The sequence below is a fragment of the Pinus tabuliformis genome, chromosome 7, assembly GCF_031772625.1.
Source record: "Pinus tabuliformis cultivar Carrire ecotype Pingquan chromosome 7, CPIR1, whole genome shotgun sequence".
NCBI lineage: Eukaryota > Viridiplantae > Streptophyta > Pinopsida > Pinales > Pinaceae > Pinus > Pinus tabuliformis.
The window spans coordinates 309,603,715-309,626,576 of NC_142293.1; the positions used below are offsets into that span (position 1 = coordinate 309,603,715).

The following is a 22,862-nucleotide window of genomic DNA, read 5'->3' on the forward strand; positions in this document are numbered from 1 at the left end:
TGTGAGAGAAAGCTAGATCTAAATCAGGAGAAACATGAGAACTACAAGTCGGATCTACTAATGGGTTGATATCTCCTCGGCGCATGTTCAGATCTGTAGATCTGACAGTTTGGGTTAATCTTGAAGTCTTGAAATTATCTATACCTGCAGGTACGCAAGTACAGTGAAAGAAAAGTGCGGAGATACGCAGGCGCAGAAGCGCTGCAGGTGCGCAGATACGCAGGCCCAGAAGCGCTGCAGATGCGGAGGGGCGCAGGCAGTTCATTGGACACAGAGCGCAGGTACGCAGGAAGTCTGTGAGGCAGAGTGCGTGGGTACGCAGGAACTCAGTTGGAAACAGTGCGTACTTCTACGCAGGTGTTATATGGGTGAAGCTGCGTACTTCTCATGAAATCTACTTAGCTGTCCATATTTATCATTGCTGTGTTCTGGGTTTTGAAGTGATGTCTGGTTTCTGGTATTAAGTTCTGATAACAACAGTGATTGATTAAATGTTTATACATTGATGGATGAATGGATCAGGTTCTTATTGACTCATTCTATGTGATCTAATGGACTAGATCTGATTGATGACTCACTTGTATATGTATTGATCTAGTGCTTGGGTAATTCAGAAGGTTGTTTGATTATGAGCTTCAATGTTGTTGGGTCCAGTATGAAAATTGGATGAAAAGTGGCCTTTCAGATTATGTGTTGTGCTTCAGTGTATCCAGTCTGAAAATTGATGAAACGAGGTACCTGGAGGAGAAAAGATTGTAGACCAGCACCTACGTACTAGTATCTAAGCTAGTACAAGAGCTAAAGGAAATCTTTGGAGCATTGTAGCAGGTAGCAGCCTGCGTACTAGTAAATGGATCGGCTAGTACAAGAGCAAAGGGGGTTGTAGCTCCCGTACTGGTATAAGACTGCACCAGTACAAACATTGTAAAAGGATTTTCTTATTAAGAAGAAGATTGAGATGACTTGCAGCAGGTGGTTTTCTCCCGCATTGGGTTTCCACCTTATATCATGGTGTTCATGTGTGTGCCTTATGTGTGATGATCTATTCCATGTTACTGCATCTGTTAACTGATAATATGGTTGATAATGTTCTAATGCACTCATTGAAGATCAATTAACTTAATCATAAGAAGTTGTGGAAGTAGCATATATGAATCTGATTATGGAAATGGAAAAAGTTTTATTAATGTGATAATACTGATTCACCCCCCCCTCTCAGTATTATTTCCAACACACATTGTTATGATAGTGGTTCGAATTGTATATCCAAGTTGTTCACATTATATATCCAAGGTTCGCATTATATTTTTGTGGCTCACATTGTTATGATAGCGGTTCGCATTGTACATCCAAGTGGTTCGCATTGTATATCTGAGGTTTGCATTAGATTTATGTGGCTTGTAATTATATCTTTATGGTTGGTAATTGTATGCAAGACACTGATCTATATGGATGTGATTTGGAGACATGATAGTGATATATATGACTGTGACTTGGAGGCATGACAACAATACCTTGACATGATAGAGTGACCTTTGATATGGTTGTGATAATATATGACAAAATGATCTTTGATATGGCATGGCAGTAACCTTGATGTGGCAGTGACCTAGGTGTGTAACAATGATCTATATGATAGTGACTTGGAAGAGATGTGTTACATTGACCTTGATAACATACTTGATGACAATGATAACATACTCTTGATGACAGTGATAACATACTCTTAATGACAATGATAACATACCCTTGATGACAATGACCTTGATGACAGTGATAACAATATATAGTAACCTTGATGTGATAGTAATATATTATCAGTGACCTTTGGTGTATGGAAGTGAAACTTTGATCTATGACTTGTCTCTATGATGATGACATGACAGTGATTACAAAACCTTTATAACAGTGACAGTGTTGTATATTGTGCTCTTATGACAATGTGATATGGAGGCATGTGCTTGCCTCTCTAATATACATGTATGTTGATGTGATTGATGATGAAAGACTCTTGTCTTATGATATGTGTACATTGTATCTTAGTTGAAAATATGATGAATATATAAGAAGAAGAATTTGGTTGGGTTTCCCCCTTATGGGGTTTTCCCCTGGTCTCTAACCTAAATCTTGTTGTCTCTATTGTGTATGTTTTTCTTCCGTTGTTCCTTATTGTTCCATTACATTGTTGATGTCATTGTTCTCTCTACATATGATGTTAATGGGGTGAATGTGATGTGTAATTGTTGAAAAAGTTTAAATTTGCAATTATCTATACTAGAGAACAATCTAGCCCTAAAAAGTTAAAATGGTATCAAAGAAGGTTGAAGAAAATTCATTGAGATCACCCCCATAGACACCTATGATGGATTTCTTGAGAAAGGAGAGTGAAAGGGAAGAAGATGTTGAAGACCTAAAAGAATGTTAGGGTTTGGAGGAAACCTTAGGGAGCCCCCGTTCTTTCAAAATAAAGGTTAGGTTTTGAGAGAAAACCCTTGAACTAGGCTTGGGTTATATCGCATCGAAACCCTAGTGTGAAACTTCATGATATGATATGATTAGTGAGAATCCCATGACATATTTAGAGAAACCCTAGAAGAGGGTATGATGCAGATCTGATGATCATCTTGTACATTGATAGCTAGGTTTAGAAGGATCTGGAATGAGAATACAGGTGGTGCTCAAGAGGATGCATTTATTCTAAAGACGACATTGTCATATGGTTGATTAACAACAGTGCCTCATGGCTATGAAGGAGGAAAGATCAAGAGGAAGTTGATGGCTTCGTATAATCTTCATTAAAGATAAGTACTCTTATGTTGCTTATTTGTTTTATAGATTTTCTTATATTATTGTCTTTTTCCTGCATGACTATTTGAATGCTTCTTTCGCTAACTTCTTGGATGAGGATGTGATCTATCATGAGGATCATCAAGATGCAAAGTAATGTAGGAAGAGTTAGCTCCAAGAGGGAGTTGTTGCAGGAAAATGAAGGAGCCACTCTCATATCTAGAGAAGAAAGATAGTCTTGCCTTATCATTAGGTACAATTTCATTGTGTTTATTTACTTTGTTGTTACTCTTGTTTTGGGGCCTACAATTACATAAGATGGATGTAAGGATCTACTCCTTAATACCAAGATTGAGGAGGATGCATAACCATCCCATAATTAGAGTGGAAATGGACAAGAGCTCAAACCATGAACGAAGGGTCTCAATGTCTCAGTTTGATATCTATGCCTAAAAGAGATTCCTATTTAGAGGGAGTAGATTGTCATGTAACTATGAGATATTTTGAGATAAGGAAAAGATGAGAAGCAATATGTCCTTCATGTAAGGAAAATTCTATATGAAAATATGTAGCAGTCATGCATGCAATGTTAAATTAAACAGTGATAAGGAATATGCTCTCTATTGTAGCTAAATTTTTCCAGCTAGAAAGAACAAAGCTCCTAAAGCATAAACGAGGGAATGGTTGAAAAAAGAGTGTTGCTCTTCAAGTTATATATTTCCTTGCATGAGAAAGATTTTGGTGGCTTTCTTGAAGATGATAAAAACAATCATAAAAGGGAATACCATAACCCAGTAACAAGAACAACTCCACAGTTTTATTCAACAAACCTATAATAGCAAAGATGAGAACAAGAGGAAGAGTAGTTGTTATAATTGGTCATAAAATTTGTGGGAACAAAAGTGTGTTTTAAAATGATCTTGGTGCTCTCGGCATGTTGTGTAGAGAAATTATTCAAATTATTTTTATAAAAATATTATTGGGCCTTAGACCCAATCTCGAGAGTCGAATGCCGCATCTATTCTCGGAAGTCGAAATCTCGATTAGCAACCAGTTATAAATCCATGAGCCAACTCTCATTTAAAATGCAAGGGAGGAACCCACCAGAGCTCGCACTTTTCTCAACGCGTTGGGGTTAACTATGAGGTTTACTAAATATAAAATCATCAATTTTATGTTCATTTATTTGATGTTGGGCATACCCTTTAGACTATGAAATAAATGCCCAAAACGCTAGAAGGAAGTCATATTCTGATCTCTGTTAAGAAAGCAAGTTTTGTTCAAATCTCTTGGGAAAATATTTGTGGGGAATTTATCGTTCTCTCTTGTTGGTGTACATGCACTTAGACTAGCTGTGTTGGTGTACATGCACCTAGATTAGCTCCAGTTAACTTATTGCTTGCATGTGGCACATGTACACATTAACATAAGATAAAGCACACTTAGATTTAGTTAGCTTTAGTTATTGCATGTACAACTAAGCTTAACTTAGTTGCTTTTATGTATTTATTCTTAAACTAATATTGTAGAATCAATTTCAATTCTTTTCTCAATTCTTGCTCGCTTCCTTCCTTCTCTTGCAAGCTTGTTTATTGTTTTGCAGATCTAGATCTGTGGATCTCAAAAATCTTACATGGTATCAGAGCACAGGGATTTGTAATCAGTGCACAAGCAATTTTATTTGCAGGTTTAGAAGATTGAAGCAACAACAAAGAATGGAGTCTAAATTGGAGTTTCCACAATCGGCAATTCTCACTCCATATAATTATTTCGAATGGAAGCCAAAGATTCAACTTCATCTCAGAAGTAGAGGCTTATTTCGAATAACCATGGAAACGGAAGTTGAACCAACATCGGCAATGGAGAAAACAAGATATTTTAATCGCATGGACAAGGCCTTCGGCATCCTATGTTTATCTATTTCTCCGGAACTGCTATTTCATGTTGAATCATGTTCAACTCCAAATGAAGTATGGAAAATTTTGGAAGAATTGTTTGGAAAACAGGATGAAATGCTTAGAATGATAGACGATTCGATCGCAACCTATAGAAATCGTCGTGAAAGCTTTAGCTTAGAACCGGAGGACCCGCATGTCGCCAGCCTGTACGCCACCAACTACGTCCAAGGTCTCCAAGAAACCGACGGTGGTGACCCTAACCAGTTGGAGGTGGCGGCCTGCTGCAAACATTACACGGCCTATGACGTGGACAACTTGCATGGGGTCGAGCGTTACACGTTCAATGCCATCGTGACGCAACAAGATCTGAAGGACACATACGACCCACCATTTAAGAGCTGTGTGCTGGATGGCAATGTGGCCAGCGTGATGTGCTCCTACAATCAGTTCAACGGCGTCCCCACCTGCGCCGATAGAAATCTGCTCGCAGGCACCATCAGAGGCACTGTCTACGCACCTGGCTGTGCAAACGTTGCATGCACGGGAAACGAGTCAATACCTCAGGCAGTCCAGACAGCCAGCAATGCAGATGCAACAGTGCTAATAGTTGGTGGAGACTTGTCATTGGAAGCAGAGGCTCTAGACAGAACAAGTTTGCTGTTACCAGGACTGCAACAGCAGCTCGTAGACCTAGTTACCGACGCAGCCAAGGGACCTGTAGTTCTTGTGATTATGTCAGGGGGTCCATTTGACATAACATTCGCAAAGAATGTTAACAAGATCTCAGGGATTCTTTGGGTGGGTTATCCGGGACAAGCTGGAGGAGCAGCCATTGCAGATGTAATATTTGGAAAATACAATCCGGGTGGCAGACTGCCTGTGACTTGGTACTCAGAAGAGTTCGCTGCCAAAGTCCCCATGACTGACATGAACATGCGACCAGATCCTGCCCGAGGTTACCCTGGCCGGACTTACAGATTTTATACAGGAAAAACTGTGTACAATTTCGGTGATGGACTAAGCTATACAAAATTCGAGCAGCACAACCAAGATGTCAATTCTCTGGGCCTCATCTCAGCCCGCAAATCAGCCGAGGCAATCGACATACTCAATCTCATGGTCTCCACGTATTTGCTCGCGCTCTGTCAGGCCGCGGATTTGCGACCCCTGGAAGAAAACATGCTGAGCAGAAGTTTCGATTCCTGCGAGATCGACTCGGGGTGAAGGACACGACTGCCTAGCAGTTGTCTTTTCTCTATTTTTGCATTATATTTTGAGGGGGGGTTTTCTTCCCACTGGGTTTTCCCTCTTTCCTCCTTTTTATGCATTGTATATGGGTACCTAAAATGGCCGTGTTGCCGGGACTCATTCATTTTGCATCACACTCACCTAAGTTATGCTTAAGGGGGGGTGTTGGTGTACATGCACTTAGACTAGCTGTGTTGGTGTACATGCACCTAGATTAGCTCCAGTTAACTTATTGTTTGCATGTGGCACATGTACACATTAACATAAGATAAAGCACACTTAGCTTTAGTTAGCTTTAGTTATTGCATGTACAACTAAGCTTAACTTAGTTGCTTTTATGTATTTATTCTAAAACTAATATTGTAGAATCAATTTCAATTCTTTTTTCAATTCTTGCTCGCTTCCTTCCTTCTCTTGCAAGCTTGTTTATTGTTTTGCAGATCTAGATCTGTGGATCTCAAAAATCTTACATCTCTCTTGAATATGACATTATGACTCCCAGGTTTTGGTAAAAAATATACAAATCAAAGAAATGAGTACCTGAAAGGGACAATATCTTAGAGTATAGCATAGACTATGAATGTTGTTCCACATGAGTCAACCGAGAAACTCATATAATCGGTCCTTTCCCTGGAGGATCAACGTTGTCCGGTTCCATAAGCCAAGGCGAGAAGTGCCAGCGACCAGAAACGAGGAATATTCATCACATGGAATCGCGAGAGGTGGTTTGTACTTTTTTTGTAATTATCTTGACTTTTTAGATAAGATATTTAGTGTGGTTGGGAGTGTTTAATGATTATTTTTTATTAGGTTCCAGTTTCATAGCGCTATTATGACGTTATATGTCTGATGAAAGTGATTATATTGTGTTCCAATCTTACAACACTATTATGTTGTATATATCTGATATATGTACGCCTCTGTGAATTAAGCCGAAAGGCTAGAATTTCGCACCCCTTAAAAAAATGATCCGAAAGGCTAGAATTTCGCACCCCTTAAAAAAATGATAGAGCTCCACTGGTTTTGGGTATTGAAGCTAAGCGAGCTTCCCCTAAAAAAAAATGATAGAGTTCCACTGGTTTTGGGTATTGAAGCTAGGAAGCCTAGCATTACGGGGAAGATTTTGATACAGAAATCGAAGGTTAAAGTCACGGCCTTTATCCATCATCATGCCTTTTTCCTGATGAAATAAGAATATCGCATGTCAGGACTGTTTGCTAAAACAATGTAATTATAAATGAATGTGGCTTGTAAGGAGGCCATAAGAGATTGAGTAGATTACATTGACCGCTCCATTCATATATTAAAAGATGATGTTCCTTTCTACAGGTAATCGCCAAAACTTCTCAATGCTTTAACTATCACATCAAAATCATAATTTTATCCATCTCACTCCAAGTTGTAATGGGCATTAGAAATATGGACGTTGGTATCTTTACGTTTGATCTCACGACGAAGGAAATTCAAACTTTGACGCCAAATGCTTTTTACCCATATGGAGAAAGTGCATAAATAATTTGGAATTTTGCAAATAAGTATGTGGGTAAATGCATGGCCGATAGATTCATGATTAAGTCCGGTAACAACGTTACGCTAAGGGATTTGAAGCAACAAGCGAGATTTAAGACTCAAGACAAGGTTTCATTCAATATTAAACTCTTTGCAGGTATGAACGCTATCGATCGTCTCTAATTCTAATTCATTTACTGCACAGCAGTGTCATCCCGACAACGTAAACTACATGAAGTTTAAGGAGATAAGTGATACTAGAGGCGGATTCCGCAAAACCACCCATCAAAAGGATCGATCGACAGTCCATATCGATTCTGGCATCACCCCTCATCGTTTCCAGAAACCACCAGGGGTGGTCCCGAAAATGGTTTTACTATTTCCCAAAGTGTTGTCTAATGGCGGCCCAAAAGTGGCCAGAATCAGAGCAAAAAAATTTCAAAAAGTCTTGTAAAGGCAGTGTTTGAATCATGTTTTGATGGTGGAAATGGATTCAGCACTATCATAAATGTCTAGGACACCTAAAATTTTGAAGTTTAACAGCTATAACTTGGATTTACAAAAATCATCGTGGGATTTTCTTTAAATATGACCGGAATTTCCATAACTTTCCGGGCAATTCCTCCGCCTCGTTAGACTACGTGTTTCCGAAAACCGTGTGGTTTTCCATGGGGCCTGCACCCATCTTGTATTGTAAATTTAAAAGGATGGAAGTTTTGTTTGAAAGGAAGATTCCATTATATATATATATATATATATATATATTAATATTAAAATGATATTTTTATTTATTTCAAAGCTGGTAAAAAGGAAGAAACAATTTTCTTAACTGTTGTCGGAATCAGTTTTGAAATTGATTGTGATAGTTAGACAAATAAGCTTGAGCAGAAATAAAAGACCAAAATTAGACATGTTCAAGGGTTTGGGGGAGTTTTTCATGAAGAAGTTGTAATGGAATCTCTCATGAAATTAGTAATAAAAGTCAATTTGATTCCAATAGTGGACATGGTTGCAAACAGTGTTTTCTTTTCTCATTTCTGCTTTTGTCTCTTTGGAATGGTGTATGATGAAGAAGTATGTTCCAATTTAAACTCATGAATTTACTTTTTGTACTCATGTTTTTTAAGTTTGAAACCCTTAATGAGCGCTCCACATTCCAAAAACTCATTCACATTTTCCTTCTCTATTCACTATTCTCTCTACAGAGTTGAAGCATAGATTCTTAATTTCTTGTGCCAAAACTCTATTTCCTTCAGTTTCTTCTACACATATTTAATTCAAGGCTTTGCAACATTCATTGTTTTTGGCCATTCTGGTTCAAAGACTAGATTTCTTGAATTAGGTAATTATTGCAAAATTCATGGTTTGTCCCTCCGACCACAATTTTTAAAGTTTTATTGGCCTTCAGATGTCCTGGGCACTCGTTCCCCATAGCTAGGAAATGTCTCTAGGTTACAACACTCTCAATAGGGGAGGACTATGATGAGATCCTAGCTCTTGTGCACTATTATCAAATGTATGTGAAGTTGCCTTCCTCCATGATGTACTTGAGAAGCATAAGAATAAGAGACTCATGATTTCAGATTGAAGAAAGTCCCATGTGGACTCAAGCAATGACTTGGCATGCTTGGATTGATGGACATCTGATGCACACTCCAACTACTCTTCATGACTAAAGGTACGTCCTTGATATTTGGTTTTATATGCTAATAATTCATTTTTGATAGGATCAAATCATCTAAGTGTTTAGCGCTAGAGAGAGTCGATCTTTGAGCCCAAGTGACCAACTTCTTAATATTAGGAGTATAAATGAAAAATGATGAGGACTTCTTTGTTAAGGAAAGTATGTTGTCGATGACTTGGCATGATGAATTTCACTAAAGCAGTTGAGAAACTCCTCTTCAGATATAGATTTGGTGGATCCCAAGATGAGATGACAACTAGATGGATCCTTTCTTTGCAGCATGTTCTTTGAGCCAGAGAGAGCATGGGCATGTATATTGGGATGTTGCAAAGCTAGAATTAAGATATCTAGATGATACAGTGATTCACAGACTGTGATATGCTACCAAATATTTGAGACTTCATGAATACACCGATGTTGATTGGGTTGAAAATGTTGTTAACGAGAAGAGCACATATGGGTGTTACTTTAGATTGAGGTCTTCCATGATATCTTGGATGAGAAAGAAGTAGAGGTTTGTTTCCATTAGCACAACGGAGGCTAAGTACATTGCTAGCGTAGCTAGCTACGAGGCAGTGTGGTTGAGAAATCTCTTTGGAAGAGTTGCTTGAGTATGTTTCGGACACGAATGTGATATACTACGATAGTAGGAGAGGGATATGACTTTCAAAGAATCTCATGTCCAATGACAAGTTAAACCAAATTGAGATTAGATATCACTATATCTAGGATATGGTGCAGAGAGGAGTAGTGAGGCTCCAACACATATTGTATGATGAGAAGGTTGCTGGCATTCTTCAAAGAGTAGCCTGGTGTTGTGGAGAAAGTATCCCTTCCAGCAATGGATCACGAAAGATAGAGAACATTGAGCTATGTTCTTCTTCCTTTTCTTTTGACTTCCATTAATTTGGAGGGAGGAATGGAGCCAGGGAGCTCCTAGGGATGAGGGTGCTAGGGTGTGTATGATCCTTGCCACCTGTGGTAAGTTGTATTTGTTCCTGAGGCATGTTTGATCCTTGCCACTAATGACAAGTTGTATATGTTGTCTACTATCAAGTCCGAGACTTGACCAAGTACAATATGCATTCTACCCACAAGTTGGGCTTGTTTGGATTGCCACCCTTCTAGCCAATGGGTGAGGACTAGGATACTTGGGACATGTCTGATCCTTACCCCTTGTAGTAAGTTGTATCTCTCTCAAGTGATTGGATGCAGGTGTTCTACCACTTGATTATTGAGGATCAGAGTGGGAAGATCAACAGACAATAGGAGGTGTATGATCCTTGTCACTTGTGGCAAGTTGTATCTTCTCCCTATTGTCATTGACATGCGTATCTAATCCTTGCCACTTATGACAAGTTGTATTTGTCACCTACTGTCAAGTCTGGGACTTGACTTGTTGGTGGAAAAATAATGGATGGGTTGAGTCCCTAGGTTTAGGCACAGGGGCCAACAAAAGTTTCGTCGTAGTCTAGCACAACGATGACATTTTCACCTCATTTAAGGTGAATAAGGCATCTCACCCGAGGTGTGTCGTGACCTTAGTTAGTTAAGGGGCTGAATTATGGTATTGGAATGAACCACATGGATGTTATCAATACCCAATAAACTCTGAACTATAACAGTTAGAGACCCAAACATAATATATCAAGCGCACATAGAGAAGTAATATCACACAGGTACAAGAATATTAAATTTTTGGAAAAGCCACATAAGACCATACACAAAGGTACTCATGTATCTGTGTAATCTAGCCTTCTATTAAATCCTGCAACATTACAACATTTCACATTGCTCGAAGGCATCATAGATGTAACAAGAAACTAACATGATAGAGAAATACATAAAAAAGATAATAAGGAATAGAGCAGGCTCGAATGGCTTCGTAACAACATTTCAATATACTCTTCATCTCCTTCCTCCTCTCGGCCTTCTTAAACCCTACATTCGCTTGGACTGCTACCAGGGAAAATTTTAAGAACCACTCTAAATTTATATTTATAATAAATGGGCGAATCCCCATGATACATAGGAAAAATGGGAGGCAATTTTATCAATAATATAATATGTATATATAATTTTTTGGTGAATCTCTCACCAGATTATATTATCTTGTAAAGTCATGGCGAATCTTTGACTGAATTATAAAATTGTGGAAGATCTTGGCAAATCTTTCACTGAATAATAAAACATTGTGAAGTCTTGGCGAATGTTTTGTTAAATTATGAAACCATATATTCCGCGACTATTGGGCACCTTTACTAATAGATACGATTTAAGCATCTGTTTTCTTCCCGATGACCACCTGTCCACTATAATAGGAAAACATATTTATTAAACTGTAATATACTAACATAAATGTTTGGAAAAAAGAAACATAATTTTCTCTTCCTACAAACAATGTTGCAAGTTTCAGTGGCCGTGTTTGTCAAGGTTCTTACTGTACACTCTTTCATATCCTTTTATTAGTTTTGATAATATTCCACAACAAAGTTCTTGTAGGTGTTGATCTTGACCACCAGTTCTGTCAATGTAGGAGAGATTAATCTTTTTTCTACCACTTTTGTCAAGCTATGAGAGATTAGTGTTTGTACAAATTTTGTTTTACTTTTCTCCCAACTTTTGTTTCCTTGAGTGTTTCCATCATTACCTTGGTGATTCCATATCAAACCAATTTCTCAAATGACAGCCTAACTGTGACAAAGGACTTTCTTGCTTCTACAAATTTGCAGCCTCATTGTAAGGAGAAGTTGTTATATTTGCAGGGCCAATTTATAAACACTTTCATTTGCTCTCTAGGTATTTTTTAAGCCATCGACCTTCAGGTAGTTCATCCTTCTATATGATATTTGGTCATTACACTCTGTTCTTCAAGAAATATATAAGTTATGAAAGTCATTCTACCATGTCATGAAGTGTTGAATCGAGGGAATCCCATACCCATGAACCTTACATGTGGTCTTACGATGCAATCTTCTGTTTTGAGTCATTGTGTTAAAGTCCCTCCCCTTTAAACAGGTTTTATGCAAGTAGGAAAATGAAACAGGCCCCCCTTACTTACCAACCTTCCTTTCTCTTACCTAAATAGTTGTATCTTACCCAACCAACAAATGGTTCCTACCTTGAATTATGGAGTTTAATAGACCAACAATAAAATATTTATGTAACTCTGGTCCCCACCTTATGGCCCAGCACGAATGAAGGCATGTTAAGGATTTCTTCATTAGTATTCGTAAAGATCATTTCAATTCATATTCATCATGGATTCCGCTAACCACTCATGTAGGGTCACTTGTCTTGGAAATGCAAATTGCTCATTAACGTTTCCCTTCACTCGACCACCTTCAATCATATTCATTTCAACAATTTCATTTTGATTAGCATTTGTAAACTTTGCATATGGTTTTTGTCATCAACAACTACTATTTTTTCTTGAATTTCTCCATCATATTATTAAGTAGAATTTCCATGTTCATCATCATCACCTAATAGATGATAACATCCTTGAGGTAGACTCAACATGTTTATAAAAAATTTTGCATCTTTATCACCAGGAATTTCAAAAAATTGGCTACAAGCCTCATCATTGGTAAGAGCATCATAATTGAGCACCTGAAACAAGAGCTATCCTCTATGCCCACTTCAGAATGTGAAAAATAATCAAATATCGGGATACATGTGAATCTAGAACTTGATGTATTGTAGATAATTCTTTGGCAGAGGTAGACATGAAAGACACCAAAAGCAGCACCAGTTCGAATTTGCTTCCTGCATGTCGCTGACTTAGGTTCAAATCACAGAAAATATACATAACAAGAATATCACACATGCAGGAGCATCTGAATTGGGTTCAAATCACAGATAATATATAGAACAAGAATATCACACATATTCGCATATAATATATATAACAAGAATATCACCTTGGCAAGCACCAACAATGAAAGGCCATGGATAAGTTTTATCAACCTCTAGATTGTAACCCACCTTGTGATGCAGGGTTATCCCCGCACATACCCACAATATGCATAAAAATACATAAACACAATTGTCCCAGGTATTTGACTATCAAAGGAGTCAAATATTCTTTCATAAATGGTTAAGGCCCTCTTCATCAGTTCCTTTTTATCAGAACTCAGTCACCCCACCTAAACCTCCTATCGGGACTATTCACCTCCTTATAACATTCATTATCCATTTTGTTAAATCCTTCATCAAATATTTCTTATTCAGACTCTAAAACACTTCAGAACCTTTATATATCCAATAAGCCCGCATATATATCAACCTTCCCCTTTTAAAACATTGGTTAATTGTTATGAAACCAGCTCAAGAAAAGATAGAAAAGATAGATCAACGCCTTAGAATTCAGCCTCTTTGAGGGGGCAACCTCCTTTACACTACATAAATGAACAATTCTTGGATGATACAAATGAAAAGACCTCCTTTCTATATATAGGAGTCTAAGGCATCATAACATAATCAGAGCCGACATAACAATAATAATGTAAAGGCACAATAATAACAATAGTGGGCTTCTATGGGGCACAATAGTAACAATATGGGCACTACATGGGTACATCAATATAATAAGTGGGTTGTACTAATAACAATAAGGGGTTACACTAGTAGTATGGGGGCCTAACATGCCCCTCTCCTTCAAAAAGTGTTTTCCTCAACGCTTGAGTAGTTCTTGATGCTTCTGTATAAAATTCTTGTCCTCCCATGTAGAATCTTCAGCGGGTAAGTTCTTCCACTTGATGAGATACTCTGAAATTGATCGATTTCATAGTTGTCGGGTTCTTGTTTCTGTGACTGCTCCAGGTTCCAATATGATTTTTCCTTCCTCTTCAATTTCTAGCAATATTGTTTGAATTGGGATCTTTTGCAACTTTTGAATAAGTGGCCATACTTCTTCATCCTTCTTCCATTCATCCCTTGCTTCATTTATCCAATCTGGTTGGATAATAGAAATAGCACAAAACAATGCTTCCACATCCTCATCCTTGAAGAGTCTTCCCATTCAGTAACGTCGCCATTTTTTAAGTGCATGTAGTATTGCCAACATTTCCTTCTCATAAATAGCTTGCTTGAGATATAGCAGTAAATATACCCAATCACCTACATCAAAACATTTTTCACTACGATGTTGATCTACTTGTTGTTTCGTTTGATTTCGCACCGAAGTGGCGTTATCCTTTAAAAGTTGGAGAAGTTGTTGTTGATGCTCGATGTGATCTTTCACTGCTTGAACCTTTTTCTTCTTGATATGTCCTTCTATCTCTAGAGTTTGAGGAGTGGTATTTTCTTCCAATCCTTTACAAGATATGGTTGGATTCATTTCTAGATTCTCGATGTGATCTTTCACTTCTTGAACATTTTTCTTCTTGATATGTCCTTCTATCTTGATAGTTTGAGGAGTGGTAATTTCGACCAATGAATTACAAGATATGGTTGGATTCATTTCTTCTTTCTCGATGTGATCTTTCACTTCTTGCACCTTTTTCTTCTTGATATGTCCTTCTATCTTGAGAGTTTGAGGAGTGGTAATTCTTGCCAATGCTTTTCAAGATATGGTCCGATTCATTTCTTCTTTCTCTGGGGTGGGGTCCTGGAGTATATCTTATTTTTTTGATGTTTCTTGATCCTTTCCTTCCTCCTCTTCATATTCTATGTAAAATAATTTCTTGTCAGCACACTTATGACCTTTAGTGCATTTGCTATTACAATTGTAACAAAGCCCTTTTTCTCTTTTTTCTTCCAATTGTTGTGGTGTAACCCTTGTAGGTTGTGGAAGGCTAGGAGAAACAACACTTCCATCTTTATAGTTGTGAGGGGTATGCTTCCTGGTTTCCATAATTTTTCTTTCCACTATGTCACAAAGCCCTTTTACTCTTTCCAATTGTTGTGGTGTTGCTCTAAAGAAGGTGTTGCTCTTTGTATCCTCATAATGTGCTATCATTTCCTTCGTGAAAATTGACCACGTAACAAGTTGTTTACGAGAACAAAGCCCTTCATACTATAAAAATTGATCTGGTTCTAAATATGAAGATGTAATACATACCTTTTGTAACAGTGGTACACCATGTAGATCAAAATATTGCTCCATTTGAAGTATCCAATTTACCGGATCCTTGCCATCAAACCGCCTCATCTTTCTTTTTCTTGATTTTAGGAGCTTGATCTTGAAATGACTGTAACTCTGTACTTTTGGATATTTAAGTTTTGAAATTATGAACTATAGTAGCCCTCTGTGTCCTCTTTCCAATGTCACTAGTCGGATCCAAATTGGATTCTCTAAGAAAGAGTTATGCACAATCTCCCAAGATGACCTGATTATAGACCTTTCCAGAAGAGCGAACTTGTATGAAGTGCCACATGTCACTGTTTCGACCTTTGGCTCTGAAAAATATATACAAGAAACTACAGTCCGTCCTCTTTTTGTACCTTCTTACAAAATTTCAATTCGATGCTCAGAGAGAAAGTTATGATGATTTTCCCCAAGTCACCTGTTTGGAATGTAATTCAAGAGTTTGCAAAAAGACCAACTTCCTCATATCATATCTCCGCAAATATAGCGTGAAAAACTCTGAAATTTGGACCTGAGATTCAGCGCGATGTCTTCTCAAATGGGTTTTTTTTTTCGCTTCTTAAACATCACAGGAAAAAAGTTATAGCAAAAATTCCGTGATGACCTGTTTGGAGCAGCGAAACCCTAGAATCCAAAGCTCTGATACCAAATGTTATGAAACCAGCTCAAGAAAAGATAGAAGAGATAGATCAACGCCTTAGAATTCAGCCTCTTCGAGGGGGCAACCTACTTTACATTACATAAATGAACAATTCTTGGATGATACAAATGAAAAGACCTCCTTTCTATATATAGGAGTCTAAGGCATCATAACATAATCAGAGCCGACATAACAATAATAATGTAAGGGCACAATAATAACAATAGTGGGCTTCTATGGGGCACAATAGTAACAATATGGGCACTACATGGGTAAATCAATATAATAAGTGGGTTGTACTAATAACAATAAGGGGTTACATTAGTAGTATGGGGGCCTAACATTAATACATATATTAACACACAAATCACATATCGACGCTAATTCCTTTATAACTCATTTACAAAGGAAAATGCCCGCAAACCTACCTTTTCCGCCTTGGTACGTGCTCTGCACGTCTTTCGAGGTTTTCCTTTATCGCTGATCGTAATTGGCTCTTCCACGGGTCTTTAACACATATATACCTCATCACCCCTCCGACTTCGATCTCCGTGACTATCGGAACACATATATTGGCTCTTTTACATTAAAAACCCGACCAACATATAATATCGGAAATATATAGAAACACGGGAATACAAAGGAAAAACCCGCTTCGGACCACATAACCGGGCTTGAAATATTATTAACCTGCATTCAGAACTTCATCAAGTCCGCTCTCTTTCGCTTTCCATTCGGCACTTACTCCTCCGAACTCCGATAAGCGATCTCCGATCGGCTGATCTCCACCATCCATCTCATTTGCCGATCCAATGGTTATCACTTAATTAGCATGTCGGCCATCGGCGTATCAACATTCCATCGCACTGTCTCTTGACTACTCCGATAATGCGATTAGATCTGGACCGTCGATTTGAATCTTGATTCGACGGTCCACGTTTAATTGGCTGGTCACTATCGCTATAATTCAATGACTTGTTCGGATGACTTAAAAAGGGTTCCACCGATGCGATACGATCTGGACCGTTGATCTTATGAGATCTAACGGATGCTGTGCACCGGTACTTCACTTCTTCGCTCCTCACTTACTTGGGTTTTTCTGCTATTTATTCAATATTTCACTGTGATTTTGGTTTTTTTATAGTTCGAAGTCTTCCGCCTCTATTGTTCCGATGCGACTCCCTCCTGAGCTTGCCTTTTGTGATTCTTAAATCACTGCTTCTTGGACTCTATTTGGTGCTTTGAATGGATTCAAAGATCCACACGATCCTCTGTCTCTTTTCCTCCTCTGCGTAGCGCTTCAAAGGTTTCATTCTTTCGCTTCCACTACTCAACTTCTCTGAGCTTAACTCCTAAGCGAATCCTCACTTCGCTAACTCTCCAGAGCCTCACTCTGCTTTCTCAATTGGATTCTAAGATCCTTTTACGATTCCTCTGCATCATTCTACTCTCTCTACGCATTCATTAGAATTTTGTCTACAACCTTATTATAGAGCCTAAGAATTCATAGTAATTCATTCATGAAATGCTCTTTCACACTGACACAGTCAGGAATAAACATCTATGTATATAAATATAAACAAATGATTACAATCTGAGACTTTGTGTCTCACACATGCCTGTTCTTTCAATATCGTGGCCTCTCCCCTGACTCTGCCTGTAGTCTTACATATTTGCTAGTGAGTTCTGTTGAACTCATCCTGGTTTGACTCCTAAATCTATTTAATTGACTCGTAAATCCTCTGTCCTCTATGTCCACTTCTAACTCATTAAATTCCTAAAATCTCTCTCTTGTTCCTCGAATCATGAACTGCTTTAAGAGTTGGATTTGACTTCTAACTCTTTGTCATTACTAGCCACTCATGTCCCCCTTGTTCGAGAGCATTTACAAGATATCTCACACATCTAATTTGATTCCTATTTTAATCACTGAAAGCCTAATATTACATCAATTTATCACTTAGGAATCCAACTTCCTAAAAATACATGACCCCCTATGTCTACTTAATTACAATGACTTTCTCTTGGGTTGAATGCTCCTGCATCAGACTCCAAAAGTAGAAAATATTCATGATCTCCTGATCATGTGTCTTCTAGTCTTTGTCTTCCTGGATCCCATACTTTGTTCTTTAACTGCCCAAATGTCTTGTTCCTTTGCTGCTACTATACTTCTGCTATCTTTTGCTCCCTTTTCTTATTCTTGTCAATCAGGTTCAAGTTCTGATTGATCTTTCTTTCTGTTGCTACCATTTTCCTCCATTTGAACTGCTTCATCATCAACTGCCACATGTCTCCAATTTCTTTTTCCAGCACATCTTTGGACTGGTCCATATTCTGCTTCTTACTTCTTCCTCTTTCTCTTTGCTTCAAGTTGTTGCTGTTGTCCACTAGTTCTTCAATCTGCTGCTCTTCTTCTTGTTTTGTTATTCTTGCTCCAACTTTTTCTTTGCTTGCTATGCTAACTTTTGTTTTGACTCCTTTGCTGACTTCTATGCTGATCTTTGCTTGCTGCCTCCCTATCATCCTTACCCTCTTTCATGATTGAATCATGACTGTCCAACACTCTCTCCAGCAATTTAACATCTTTGTTCCATGGATTAAATTCTTCCATAGAATTCTCTTCTTTCATGCTCATCTGTGCCAAATCTCCTCCAGCATTTGCAACAAAACCTGCACTCACAAAACACTTGTTAAAATAAAAAACATAAGGCTTTTGTGCCTTATCTCCCTTTGGCAACAATTCAACTTGCTGCTCTGTTTCTTTCTCCTCTGTCAGCACATCAGTATGCTGATTTGAACTCTCAAAAGAATTCATGAGACTGTCCATTAGTCTCTCTTCCACACCATCTGTCTTAATGATGTTTTCCTGCCCTTGTCCCTTGTAGTGAACTCCTTCCGTTGCAATGCTAGTCTGCTGAACTCTCATTATCATCTCCTTTTTCTTATACTGTCATTCATGACAATTCTTTTGTCTTCCCTTTCTAGTAATCTATCTTGAACATCTATCCTCTGTCTTTCCAACTCCCTTATTTGAAAATCTAATTTTCTATATAACTCAATAATTTCAATTGGAGTAGATTTTGGAAATTTCACACAATTTTCCATACCTTCCTTTGTTATTGATAAATCATCAGATGTCCTTTTTTCCTTTGCTAAGTCTTTTGCATAGACTTCTTCTTCCTTAACATCTTTCAATAGATGTCCTTCTTCTTCAATACATTTTGCCTTGCTGTCCCTTTGTAATTCTTCTCCTAGAGTTATCCTTGTCTTGCCATCTTCATTAACATTCTTTTGCATTTGTTTTTCATCAATAACATTAATCAAACTCATTTGATTACCTTTCTGAGACAATATTTCTTCATTCTTCATCAGAATAAGATCTTGATTCCTCATCTCCATGACAGCTTCTATAGACTCATCCATAGACTTTTCCTTCTATATGCAGTCAAATTCCTCTTCTTCTGAGAAGTTTTCTTTGTCACCTTTTACTTCCAGATCTTCATCTCCTCTAAAGATATCTTCAATAGGTTGCTTTTCTCTTGCAATAACTACCATTATACACAAACTATCAGTTTTAAAAACATAAGACCTTGTGGTCTCACTGGATGCTTCAGTCATCATATCTCCTTGTTGTTCCAAGTTCTCTTTATGACTCAGAAATTCTTTGATGATCTCCTCTTCAATCTCCTCAAGCCCTTCACTTGGTTGCTTGATATCCTTCCCTAACTGCATATGAGACCTATCTATCTCATCTTCTTCCAGAACAGAATTTATATTCTGCTTGTCTTCTTTCTCCTTTATGACAATATCAGCAAACTGTCCTTCTTTACATGTTTCACCTGCAAACATACACAAATTGTTAGATTTAAAACCATGTGATGCTTTGGCCTCTCTTGAAGTTTCAGTCTTCAAGTCTTCATCTTCACTTTCTCCCAGAATTTCTCCTTGTTCTGGTTCACAAATGGACTCTTCCATTTCTAACTCAACTTCCTTGAGTTTTTCCTTTAGCCACTTTACTTGCTTTTGTTGTAGCCTTCTCTGTATCTCATGCCATTTTACTGGCTTCTTCCTCAAGACCCAACCTAGTCTCTGGCTTTCCTCTAGTATTCTCCTCAATGCATCGAGTTGTTCTTTTAACTCTGCAACCTCTTTGTCAATTTCATCTTGACTCATCCTCTTGCCATTTGCCTTGGCACCCTCTTTCTTCATCTTTCTTCTGCTGTGGCTTCTCTCTAAACCTCTGCTATGACTATCAATAGTCATCTTCTTCTCCTCTTTCTTCATGAGCTCCTCACTTATCTGTAACAAGCCTCTGCAATAGCTAGTCCTCCTTGCTATAATATTACCTCTCTAATCTCTCTTCACTCAGTATTTTTTTAAGCTTAGGTCCTTTGTCTGGAACCTCCTCTTGAGAAACACCTTTGCTCCTTCTGGGCTTCTGCAATCTCTCACTCTCTCTTAAGAAAAATTCAGCTGTCCTCTCTGTCCAATCTCTTGTTGGATTCTTGAGTTTCACTCCCACTTTTCTATCAGAGTGTTTTTCTTACTCTATCTTCAAGAACATATCTAGTTCTCCTCTCATAGATTCTCTTGTTGTCACCTGTGCATTAATATAGAAACACACATTCTCCATTTAAAACAGAACATATTATATCACCTTCAAGATCTCAACATGATCTTGTTTCACCATTCCACCTGTACTTTGAATGGATTTCCTTTGTCTCTTGCATCTACAAATTCTGCTACACATCACCTCTGTGTGCCTTCCTTCTATCAGATGAGAATATGATTCTTCCTTGCCTGCATAAACATCTTAACACATACTCTGTTCTCAATTCTTTCACATAGAATTCTTTGTTCTGTTTTAACCCCAATTACTTCAATTTCAACCTGCTCTGATTACAAATCTGCTCTGATACCACTAATGATGTAGGGTTACCCCTGCACACACCCATAGTATGCATAAAAATGCATAAACACCACTGTCCAAAGTATTTTACTATAAAAGGAGTCAAATATTCTTTCATAAATGGTTAAGGCCCTCTTCATCAATTCCTTTTTATCGGAACTCAATCACCCCACCTAAACCTCCTATTGGGACTATTCACCTCCTTATAACATTCATTATCCCTTTTGTTAAAGCCTTCCTCAAATCTTTCTTATCAGGACTCTGAAACCCTTCAGAACCTTTATATATCCCATAAGCCCGCATATATATCAACCTTCCCCTTTTAAAACATTGGTTAATACATATATTAACACACAAAACCACATATCGACACTAATTCCTTTACAACTCATTTACAAAGGAAAATGCCCACAAACCTACCTTTTCCACCTTGGTATGGCCTCTGCACATCTTTTGAGGTTCGCCTTTATCGCTGATCACAATCGGCTCTTCCACGAGTCTTTAACAAGTATATACCTCATCACCCCTTCGACTCCGTTCTCCGTGACTTTCAGAACACATATATTGGCTCTTTTACATTAAAAACCCGACCAACATATAATATCGGAAATATATAGAAACATGGGAATACAAAGGAAAAACCCACTTCGGACCACATAACCAGACTTAAAATATTATTAACCCGCATTCAGAACTTCTTCGGGTCCGCTCTCTTTCGCTTTCCATTTGGCACTTACTCCTCCGAACTCCGATAACCGATATCTGATTAGTTGATCTTCACCGTCCATTTCGTTTGCCGATCCAATAGTTATCGCTTAATTAGAATGTCGGCGATCTGCGTATCGACATTCCATCACATTGTCTCTTGACTGCTCTGATAATGCGATTAGCGATTAGATCTAGACCGTCGATCTGAATCTTGATCCGATGGTCCACGTTTAATTGGTTGTTCGCTATCGCTATAATTCAATGACCCGTTCGAATGACTTAAAAAGGGTTCCGCCGATGCAATATGATCTGGGCCGTTGATCTTATGAGATCTAATGGCAGCTGTGCGCCGGTACTTCACTTCTTCGCTCCTCGCTTGTGTTTTTCTGCTATTTCTTCAATATTTCACTGTGATTTCAGTTTTTTTTATAGTTCGAAGTCTTCCGCCTCCACTATTCTGCTGCGACTCCCTCCTGAGCTTGCCTTCTGTGATTCTTAAATCATTGCTTCTTGGACTCTATTTGGTGCTTCGAATGGATTCAAAGATCCACGCAATCCTCTGTCTCTTTTTCTCCTCTGCGTAGTGCTTCAAAGGTTTCAATCTTCCACTCCTAAGCGAATCCTCACTTCTCTAACTCTCCAGAGCCTCACTATGTTTTCTCAATTGGATTCTAAGATCCTTTTATGATTCCTTTGCGTCATTCTACTCTCTCTGCGAATTCTTCAGAAATCTGTCTGCAACCCTGTTACAGAGCCTACGAATTCACAGTAATTCATTCATGAAATTCTCTTTCACACTGACACAATCAGGAATAAACATCTATGTATATAAATATAAACAAATGATTACAATCCGAGACTCTGTGTCTCGCATAGGCTTGTTCTTTCAATATCGTGGCCTCTCCCCTGACTCTACCCATAGGCTTACATATATGCCAGTGAGTTCTGTTGAACTCATCCTGGTTTGACTCATAAATCTATTGAACTGACTTCTAAATCCTCTGTCCTCTATGTCCACTTCTAACTCATTAAATTCCTAAAATCTCTCTCTTGTTCCTTGAATCATGAATTACTTTAAGAGTTGGATTTGAATTCTAACTCTTTGTCATTACTAGCCACTCATGTCCCCCTTGTTCGAGAGCATTTACAAGATATCTCACACATCTAATTTGATTCCTATTTTAATCACTCAAAGCCTAATATTACATCAATTTATCACTTAGGAATGCAACTTCCTAAAAATACATGACCCCCTATGTCTACTTAATTACAATAATTTTCTCTTGGGATGAATGCTCCTGCATCACCTTGAACTTTAACCTTTGGAGTCATTTTTATGCCTTCATATAGGTATTTTATTTGATGATGTACCTAAAAAGGAGGGATCT

The 22,862-nt window shown here is 38.1% G+C and overlaps 1 pseudogene; it reads left to right on the plus strand.

The window, feature by feature from the left end:
• Positions 1-4,808: 4,808 nt before the first annotated feature.
• Positions 4,809-22,862, plus strand: part of LOC149247111 (beta-D-xylosidase 4 pseudogene) — a 44,770-nt pseudogene continuing 26,716 nt past the window's right edge.